Genomic DNA, 7,678 nt, shown 5'->3' with positions numbered 1-7,678 from the left:
ATTGACTATCCTCACTAGCATCCCCCCTTTTGGTCCATTAAGAATGTATAAACTTCTATGCCTGTCGTGACCAAGGTACTATTGGTCATAGATGCAATGAACAATACCCTCAAACTCTAGCAATGTTCCACATGTTAGTCTCAAAAGACTCTAATGAAAAACCCACAAGCTTATGACAATCAATCAAAGTGATGCACTTCTTTCAATTGTAGCTTGGGATTTGGTGGGTCCCATACCAAAGATATTCAATGCCAATAGGGTTTTAATTGTGATGACTAAAATTTGACCCTCCAGTTCAAGCAATGCTTGATGCCACACTAAAGCGGTTGCTAGATTCCTCCTATAAGAAGTGTTGATGGAACAAAATTTCTCTACTCAAGGGTCTAAATTTACTATAGAACTCCATTGGACCATCATTTAATGGTTAGGGAGCCCTTTACATTGATCCCCCACAAAGGAATTGGGATATAGAACCATGAAAAAATAGTCCAAAGGCTTTACCCTTTTTTGCTCTATATGGTAGGCATCCATCCTTAACCATCTCAATCTCCGACCAATTAATCAAGATGTTAGGAAATGGAATGCACATTTTGGAGCACATCATTTACTATCTAGGAACACCACACAAAAGCCAGTGTGTATTATCCCATTCAGAAGAAAGCACTATGACAATCATTCATGCATTAAAATGTTTGGGATCATGCACCATGCTACAACCTCTCTCTAGACAATGTAGTAGCTGCAAAGGGATACTCGATAGCCCATGTCTCCAAAAAGACATACTTTTCAAACCCAACAGATGATCTTATGCCTCAACAATAGAGAATGACATTCAAGCCAATGGGATAGCTTCATCAAAACTCTACTTAAAATGGCAACCATGGCACAAAGGAGGAGGTCGAGATTCATGTCTAGTGGAGTGGCAAAACACAATCCCGACCAAGCCATGGGCATATATTATGGTATCCTATATAATCAAATTTAAAAAAGCACAGTCATAAATGTCCAAGCATAGCAGCACACGTCATAGTGGTTGGGCAATAACTTCCATTGGAATACCTAGGCTCAATCATATGGTCCATGGCCCAAATTTTTTAACATTTCAAATATTTGAAAAAAAAGGTGATAATTCCTTTGTAATATATTATTCTAACTAATTTATGTTCATGAATGTGCAAGATCTACATAAAAACACATATTCACAAGTCCAAAGATGTAGAGAAGCATGGCAAAAATATGGAGGTCAATGATAGAATAGGCTCTCTCTCTCTCTCTCTCTCTCTCTCTCTCTCTCTCTCTCTCTCTCTCTCTCTCTCTCTCTCTCTCTCTCTCTCTCTCTCTCTCTCTGTGTGAACATCACATATTGTCAAGATTGTGGGAGAGAAGGAAGAAGTCTCGCTTGTAGCTTTCTTGCTTGCACAATGGGGGAATACACACACAGGTGGAGGCTGAAAAATAGTTTTCCTCTTCTTAGTTGTGTAAGCCAAAAAGAACTCTCGTACATAGAAATAGAAGAACCCTATATATGGGTCTCAAACCAAACTCAACTAACTAAGGTGGCATACTAACTGAGCCACAAACTAGAGTAGATAAGGATAGCTGTCATCTAGCTATTATTCATGGGCGGTGTACCAACCGCATCTGCAACTGACAAGTCGGTGACATAAATGCACAACGGTCACCCTGCCATATCACGAGTGGAGCTCGATATCTCAACACTCCCCCTCGAGCTCAATCCCAATTCTTGCACACCAAGCAGGTCTCTGAACTTGCGCAGCTTCTCTGCGCCCAATGCCTTCGTGAATATGTCAGCTACCTGATCCTCTGTGCTGACATAAACTAGATCAATAAGACCTAGTAAAACCCTCTCCCGCACATAGTGATAATGCACCTCAATGTGCTTTGTTCTAGCATGATAGACTGGGTTATTTGCCAAGTGTATACTACTCATGTTGTCACAATAAATGACAACTGGCCCATCTGTAGGCTGATGCATATCATAAAGTAGCTTATGCAACCAAGCTACCTCACATGCAGCCATTGTTGCACCCCTGTACTCAGCCTCTGTGCTCGACAAGGCAACTGTAGGTTGTTTCTTGCTGCTCCAAGTGACTGCAGCACTTCCAAAAGAGAACACATATCCACTGGTAGATAGTCTATCAAAAATACTACCAGCCCAATCAACATTAGTGTATCCATGCAATTGTATCTGAACCCTGGTCTCATAAAATAGTCCATACTGCAATGTGGACTTCACATACCTGAGTATGCGTCTAGCCACATCCAAATGTGGTTTCCTTAGAGCCTACATAAACTGACTTACCAATCCAACAGCATAGCTCAAATCTGGCCTGGTAATAGTCATATAAATCAAACTTCCTACTATGCGTCTGTACATAATAGGGTGTTCGAGAAGCTCACCTGCATCTGCGCTCAACTTCACATTCTGCTCCAAAGGAACTGAAATAGGCTTACAGCCTATCATCCCATATTTGGACAGCATGTCCAATCCATACTGCCTCTGCAAGAGCCATATCCCACTTGGTGATCTAATCACCTCAATGCCCAAGAAATAACGTAGCTCTCCCAAATCCTTCATCTCAAACTTCTGCTTCAATAGCATTTTCACATGAAGGATATCTTCATCACTATCACCTAAGATAATCAAATCATCAACATAAATGACAAGCAGCATAATACCTTTCTCTGTTTTTCTCACATAAAGTGAGAAATCTGCCTTGGAAATCTAAAAGCCAATAGTGACAAGATACTGTTTAATCTTGTCAAACCATGCTCTAGGTGCTTGCTTCAAGCCATACAAGGATTTCTTCAACCTGCAAACAAACTCAGGATGAATAGTATGCACATAACCTGTGGCTGCTCCATATAGACCTCTTCTTGCAAATCACCATGCAAGAAGGCATTCTTTACATACATCTGATGTAAAGACCATCCCTTTGATGCAGCCATAGCAATGACTGCTCTTATGGTTGCTATCCTTGCAACTGGACTGAATGTTTCTTCATAATCAATACCATATGTTTGTGCATACCCCTTGACTACTAATCTTGCCTTGTATCTGTTCACAGAACCATCTGCATTGTGCTTCACCTTATAAACCCACTTACAACCAATTGCATTCTTATCTTTAGGCAAAGGTACCAATTCCCATGTAGCATTTGCTTCCAAGGCATCCATTTCTTCATCCATGGCTTTCTCCCATTTTTCTTTTCCCATGGCTTACTCAAAAGAAGTGGGTTCTGGTTCCTGTATCACTTTGACCATATAGGCATAGTGAATGGCTGTAAATCCATCATATTTCAGTCTATCCACAGGATACCTAGCTCTGGTAGACCTGCACAAAGTAGCTTCACTCCTAGGTGCTCTCAAAACATCCCTGGTCTTCCTTACTCCAGGTGTAACAATAGAAGGAATACCCAACTCATCATCAATGCTCTATTCTGAGCCACTGGATTCACCATCCACATAAGAATGACTTGCATTCACATCAAACATGGGCTGATCTACCTTCTCTTTTTCTTTTTGTGATACCTGCATACCACTATCTGCATTTCTTTGAGAAGATTCTCCTGATCTCAATCTGCCTGTCCATGGCGAAGAATGTGAACCACTGCTAGAGGACGCTCCAGGTCCACTAATATCTTGTGACTGCTACTGTGAATTCTGTGCATCATTACCATTTTGTGCATCTACATTATCAATCACATTTACTGGTTTATACTAGCTACTCATCTCATCAAAAACAACATCTCTGCTCACTATAAACTTACGAGTAGAAGGGTTATAGCACCTATACCCTTTCTGCTGCAGAGAGTAACCAATAAAGATGCACTTCTCAGCTTTTGGATCCAACTTGGATCTCATCTCATCTGGCACATGAACATAGGCAATGCAACCAAAAATATTCAAATGAGAAATATCTGGTTTCCTACTAGTATACCTCTCCTCTAGAGTCATCCCATGTATTGCTGCAGTGGGAGTCCTGTTCATTATGTAGACTGTTGTAGCAACTGCTTCAGCCCAGTAAAAATCTGGCAAGTCTTTTTCATTGAGCATGGCACGAGATACCTCTCCAATATGCCTGCTTTTTTTTTCTGCAATTTCATTTTGTTGTGGGATATGACTACATGAATATTGCTGCTTTATGCCATGCTCCTGCAAGAACCTTGCAAACTCATTTGAGAGGTACTCTCCCCCTCCATCTGACCTTAGGCATTTTATTTGCAGGCTTGTTTCTTTTTCAACCATAGCTTTAAGAGTTTTGAAATGCCCAAAAACTTCACTTTTCTTTTTCATAAAATACACCCAAACTTTTCTGTTATAGTCATCAATAAAAGTGACAAAATAATGATAGCCTCCAAGAGATGCAACTTTAGTAGTCCACACATCAGAGTGGATTAATTCCAATGGCTTCTTACTCTCTTGAACATGTCTAGGAAATGGTTTCCTTGCTTGTTTTCCAAATTGACAGGCTTCACATACCTTATGCATTTCTGCAACCTTGAATTTAGGCAATCTTGCAACAATATTTTGGGCTTGCATTGATTTAAGTCATTGTACATTAACATGACCAATGCGTTTATGCCAGATATCAATATCTGCAACTACACCGGTCCCATGTGCAAACATTGCTGTACTCAATTCAGGCATGTCTGCGTCCAACGTAAACATTCTGTCATTCTTCTTTCCTTTTGCTATCAAGCGACCTTTATTTTTCATATCCTCAACAAAGCATCCATGAGAATTAAATCTGACCTGCAAACCCTACTCAACCATTTGACCAACAGAAACTAGGTTCTTGGTGATATTCGAGACATGAAATACATCCGACAGGTATTTCTTTTTCCCATCCTGCATAGACAAATGAATTTTTCCAATCTGCACAATAGGATGTGCAGTATCATCACCAATCTCCACAAATCCTGGTTTTTCCATTTTCCTTGCATCCTGCGTCCATTCTGCATGACCTGTCATGTGGTTTGATGCATCTGAGTCAACATACCACACATCGTTGCTTTCTTCTGCACTTGTCACAGAATTGGTCATGTGCTGCACCATAAACAAATGTTCATTTCTGTCATCACCCTGTCTACTAGAAGATGCATAATTCCCTTGTTGCAATTTTCCATTCATGATGTCATTCTGCTTTTTATAGCAGTCTTTAGCCATATGACCCATTTTACCATAGTAGTAGCATTCAACATTGTTGTTTGCATTTTGGCCTCTTTGCCATCCATCACGACCTCTTTGGCTCCCCCTGCCTCTAGAGTTACCACGTCCTCCTCCATAGGACTGGTTTTCTTGAGTTTGCTGCATATTCTGATTTCTATCACGGCCTCCAGATCGGCCTCCTCTACCTTTGTCTCTACCTCTTCCAGCATTTGAGTAGAAGACAGTTTCTTTTGAAGTTCCTCCTAAAGAAGATGCACCACCATTTCTCTGCTCTCAGAAATTAGAAGAGCAATCAACTCCTCAAAATCAGGAAATCTTTCACGGATGGAAATGGATGTTCGGAACTGTGCATACTCCTTTCCTAGACCATTCAAGGTCACAGAAACTAAATCATCATCTTCCATTGGCGACCCAATGGAAGCAAGTGCATCTGCAATCTTCTTCACCTTCATATGGTAGTCATTGATGCTCATACTTTTTCTTTGCACATTGTGCAACTCTTGCTTGAGCTGCATTTTCCTGGCTTGCGTATTTGTGCTATACATTTTTTACAAAGTATCCCATGTCTCCTTTGGCGTACTTGCATCCTGAATATACACAATCATAGAGTCTGAAATACTGATAGACAGTCAGTACATAACTTTTCTGGCTCTCTCATGCCATCCTTTAAATGCCTGCATTTGCTGTTAATTGGGAACATCAGGAAGAACTGGTTCTTCTTCATTTCCTGCAAACAAATTCCCAATATCCTTTTCCCATAAGGAAATTCGTCATTCTAAACTTCCATGCTTGGAAGTTGTTCTTGCCAAGCTTTTCAGTGACAATCTGTGAAAGAGAATCAGATGCCATTACAGAACACTGCAAAAAATTTTGTCACTGTCAAAAACACAGCTTCAGCCTCACAAGGGCAAATCTGCAAAACTGACGAAAGTGGTATTTGACCACATAGTCACTTCCTAGTGACGATTTTGCATCAACAGGCAACAGGGATGATTCTGTAACTCCCAATGTCTTTGCACACAAGCATACGATGCAATTTCTACGGTAACTTTTCACCGACTTGTAGAACGGTGGTCGCATAGCATAAAAGAGGGCCTTTTCTTGAGTGCGTGCAGAAAACTTCCGCCTCCAAAATAGGCCCCGAAATGGCCTCAAATCAAAAAAACAGAGCAATCAAGGGTTAAAGCCCTTTCCCATGGCATATACTGCTCTCTTGCTACACCACGAAGGGCGTCTCAATCTGAGACAATGTACTCTTGCACTTTTCGGCTATGCTACCTGCTGCAGAGACTTGCTTCCAAAATAGAAAAATGAAAGCAACATTGATCCTCTTACCAGAACACCGCAAACTTGGCTTGCTTTCTTGAGCTTCTTACCACGAACAAGGCTCTGATACCATGTCAAGATTGTGGGAGAGAAGGAAGGAGTCTCGTTTGTAGCTTTCTTGCTTGCACAATGGGGGAATACACACACAGGTGGAGGCTGAAAAACAGTTTTTCTCTTCTTAGTTGTGCAAGCCAAAAAGAACTCTCATACATAGAAATAGAAGAACCCTATATATGGGTCTCAAACCAAACTCAACTAACTAAGGTGGCATACTAACTGAGCCACAAACTAGAATAGATGAGGATAGCTATCATCTAGCTATTATTCATGGGCGGTGTACCAACCGCATCTGTAACTGACAAGTCGGTGACATAAATGCACAACGGTCACCCTGGCATATCACGAGTGGAGCTCGATATCTCAACACATATCTATATTTAATTGTTTGCTAATGGCACAATCACACGACTTACGTTTCTAGTGATTCTTCCATGTCAGCAGTCTCTAGGGACCTCCATTGGATTGCAATGGACTGTTAAGGCTATGGCAATCAATTGGGGAATCCATGAGAAAGATAGAGGGAGAGAGAGATGGATGATAACACAATCTTCCATATCTCTTATAGACTTACTTTTTTGTTAATTTTGTATTTATCAAATTATAAAATTAAACTTTAATAATTCATCAAAGTTCTGCTAACCTTCCAACTTGACTTTCTATTGAACAATACAGCCCTCTGACTTATGAAACGCAACCTGGGACATCTAGATAAGGGAGACATATACCTTTTCGTGTTTCATACGTCACCTTTTTTTTGTGAAAATTTCGGTTAAATTCAAATTTTTTTTGAAAAATAAGTCTGTAAGTAAGTAAAATAATCAATACATTTAGTTACTCATACCAATCTTAGCATAAGATTGAGCTATTTTAATCAGTTGTAGAGTCCTTCTCGATGTATGAAACGTGAGATGGCAAATCTGCATGGGGAAGAGCTATGCCTTATCACGTTTCACTCGTCAAGCTTTTTTGAAGAAAATTTTTCGACACATTCGGAGAAGATTTCAAAGATAATCTTGACAAAATGAACATTGCTTTTTAGCTTACTAAGAATTTTTAAGAAAATTACATTTCTGAGACTTTAGCACATTTTGTGTGGGGT

This window comes from Lygodium microphyllum, chromosome 24 (assembly GCF_053477565.2).
Source record: "Lygodium microphyllum isolate KBCC chromosome 24, Lygodium_microphyllum_v1.1.10, whole genome shotgun sequence".
NCBI lineage: Eukaryota > Viridiplantae > Streptophyta > Polypodiopsida > Schizaeales > Lygodiaceae > Lygodium > Lygodium microphyllum.
Note: the sequence above shows the minus strand (reverse complement) of the source record.